Source organism: Callospermophilus lateralis, unplaced genomic scaffold, assembly GCF_048772815.1.
Source record: "Callospermophilus lateralis isolate mCalLat2 unplaced genomic scaffold, mCalLat2.hap1 Scaffold_271, whole genome shotgun sequence".
NCBI lineage: Eukaryota > Metazoa > Chordata > Mammalia > Rodentia > Sciuridae > Callospermophilus > Callospermophilus lateralis.
The window spans coordinates 217,338-221,136 of record NW_027513445.1 but is presented as its reverse complement, the minus strand read 5'-3'; positions in this window follow the sequence as shown (position 1 = coordinate 221,136).

Genomic DNA, 3,799 nt, shown 5'->3' with positions numbered 1-3,799 from the left:
AGGTTTAACTATTGATGCTGTACCATTATTTGACCCATCAGTGAATATATTTGGAGCAATTATAATAGGTGTTTTTCTTGTCATTTTTGGAAAAATTACATGATGCGATGACCAAAAAGACAATAAAGGATTAGATGGTAAGTGGTTATCAAATGAAACATTAGATTTGCACATGATTATTGCCCAAGTATTTAACTCATTATCTAACTCATCAATTTGATTCATAGTATATGGAGTAATAATTTTATTGAGAGAAATTCCAAACACTCCTTTTGCTGCTTTTATTCCTTTGAGCATTAATTGTCCTACAGCCTCAGTATACCTAGTAAGAATAGTGTTAGGAGAATAAAATAAATGTATCTATAATAATGGACCTTCTTGCCAAAAATACTTCTGTAGGAATATTTTTTGTTGGTAGTACAATAAATAATAAAGGCAAACTTATATCAATTCTATCCAAACGAATATTTTCCATAAATGTTTCAATGATTTTTAATGCCTTTCTTGCTTCAGGTGTTAACATTCTGTGTGCATTTGGATCTGTTGGACCTTTTAGGTTATCAAATATAGGTTCCACCTTTCCTGTTGGTATACCTAGATAAGGCCTTATCCAATTTATGTCTGCTAATAACTTTTGAAAGTCATTAAGTGATTTGAGTTGATCTATTCGTATTAGAATTTTTGGTGAATGGACCATGGTTGTTGATAATGGAACTCCTAAATAATTACCTGGAAAATTTAATTGTACTTTATCTATTGCTATCTCTAGTTTATAATTTTTTAATAAGTTTGTAAGTGTGGCATAACATTCTAGCAATGTGTTTTTAGCTTTCTGTGCTAATAATACACCATCCATATAGTGAAATATTTGTAATTCAGGATTTTGATTTCTAAGTGGCTGGATTAATTTGTTAACATAAATTTGACACATAGTTGGGCTGTTAGCCATCCCTTGAGGGAGTACTTTCCATTAGGATCTCTTATCAGGAGCTTCATGATTCAGTGCAGGGATAGTAAATGCAAAACGTGGACTATCCTCAGGATGAATTGCAATTGAATAAGAACAAACTTTAATATATATAACTAAAACATACCAGGTTTTTGGCAAAGCAGAACATTGAGGAATCCACAATTGAGCAGGTCACATAATAACCATCTCATTTTTAATGGCTCTTAAATCTTGCAATAATCTCCATTTACCAGATTTCTTTTTGAGGACCATAATGGGAGTATTATGGGGAGATACAGACGGCTGTATATGTCCTTCCGCTAATTGTTGTTTTACCAGGTCATGGGTTGCTTGTACCTTTTCTTTAGTCAGGGGCCACTGAGGAACCCATAATGGTCTTTCTGATTTCCAAGTAATTATTATCGTCTCAGTGGCCCTTTCTTAAAATCAAACCCATGTCTGTCTGTTCCTTGATATATTTGTATTGGTGCTGCTATAACTTGTTCTTGTTTTTCTAATCTTTTTCCTTTCCTAAAACCTTGTCTAGTCATAATAGTAGGTGCATTTTGATTGATGTTATTTGTTAATGTCAAACGTAATTGATCTATGACATCTCATCCCCATAAAGTTACGGGAAGATGATCCAATACATATGGCTGTATAGTTCCTTCACATCCTTCAGGATCCTTCCAATCTAATACCATTGCACTTTTATGGGGATTAGTCGCCACTCCTTGGCCTCGAAGCATTTGAGTGGTTTGTTGTAATGGCCAATGTTTTGGCCATTCTTGAAGAGATGATGCTAAATTCTGCACCTGTATCCAGTAGCCCATTACATTTATGTCCTTGAATATTTAGTTTTAGCATGGGGTGAGAATCTAAATTTAAAGAAAGCATAGCCCAATCTATACTGTGTAGCCTAATCCCTTGACACCTCTTTCTACAGCACGACTGGAAAATTTATCATGTACCCTTGGTATTATTAGTAACTGTGCTATTCTATTCCCTGGTGAAATTACTGATATACCCTTTGGAGAACTGACTATAATTTTCATTTCACCTTCATTTCACCCAGGACTTATCATAAGTCCTTTTAGAGTAGAAGAGCTCTGTCCCAATAATAAGCATACTGTTCCTTGGGGAAGAGTTCCTTTTACCCCTGAGGGAATGATTTGAACTCCCATCTCTGGAGTTAGTACTGCTCTGGCAGAGGTGCAGATGTCCAACCCTGCACTCCCTCTGGTTTGTCTGATGAGGTATCTGATGGACAATGTGTCCTGGGCACTACCCTGATTGGGTTGCTGGGTTCCTTCTGTGCTCCGTATATTTGTGGTTTTGGGCCCCAGACCATTGGGCACCCCTGTCCATTTTTTGGCTCCATAGCCAGATGCCTTTTTCCATGATATCATGCTGCTGATCCTCATAAGGTCCCTTTCCTAAAACATATCAAGATTTCTCTGAGGATAACCAGCTGTTACATTTCGCCTAGCCGTCTCCTTGCAAAATTCCTCATTGGCAACCTTCCATAACAGGTATTGTCCTTCATTTAGCACAGCTTTACACATATTAGCCCAATCTGCTGGCATCATTTTCAAGTTGTTAATGTATTTGACCATGCTTACAGTGAAGGGTGCTTGAGGACCATAGGTTGTTACAGCCTCTTTTAGCTGCTTCACTGTTTTGAAATTTAAAGCACGGTGAACTCGCTGCACTCCTGCATCAAATACAGGGCATGTTAATATTTGAGATCTTGTCTCAGATCCCAACAATCAACTGCCAGGGTTGGGGGCCTCCCAGCGTATGGAGGTGGTCTTGTTAGTTGGACACTTACGTCCTTTGGAGATAGAAAGTTGTTAGTAGCAGTTTCTTCAGAGCTGGTGCTGCTGGCTGGACACTTACACCCTCTGGTGATAGAAAGGTGATAGTAGCAGTCTCCTGTTGTAACTTTCCCCCTGATGGCTTTTTCTGCTTTACACTTTCTTTCTCTGTCTCGCTAGCTTGAGTGGCCTTCTCTTTTACTTGAATTTTTTCTTTTGTCTGACTAGTTCGAGTGAGCTTCTCTTTTAATTGAATTTTTCTTCTGTCTGACTAGTTCAAGAGACTTTCTCTTTTACTTTATTTTTTTTTTTCTGTCTGGGTAACTCGAGAGACCTTCTTTTTTACTTGAATTTTTATCTCTGTCTGACTAGATCGAGAGACTTTCTCTTTTACTTGAATATTTCTACTATAACTATAATACAACCCAAGAATATAATGCCAAACAAAACTGAACCAGAATGAAACAAATGTGGAACAACAGGAAATCATTATAATAGCTTTTCTATCCTCCTGAAATGCCCATCTGTCCTTTCTCCCTATCTGTTCCTCAGATGTGAGCGGTTTTTCTTTCATCTTACCCATCTCCAGGGACAGGCAACTTAAAACAAAAGTGAAGCAAAACAAAAGAGGAATCTTAAAATGGCTACCCATCCTGTCGCCCTGCCTTCAGGGGTGAGCAGTTTACGTTATCACTTACCCTCACTTATTCCCTTTGCGGCCCACCAAATGCCACAGTCTGTCTGGGCACAATTCAGGAGCCACTTGACAAAAGAAACAAACGTTATATTAAGAACCACACACGCCAAAAAAAAAAAAAAAAAAAAAACAGCTCCTCAGGAAAACTTTTAGAACCCAACTGCCACCACCGGCTTCACACAAGCCAGCAGTGACCTACCTCACTTACTTGTTGATGGAACTCTCTGAGCTGGAAGCCAGGCACACAGAGCCAGTTCCAGTCCCAGCCCCAGTGGACTCATTGTTTGGATTTACTAAGGGCAGTGTCAGTTTTTCTTGGTACATACTGATATGAGG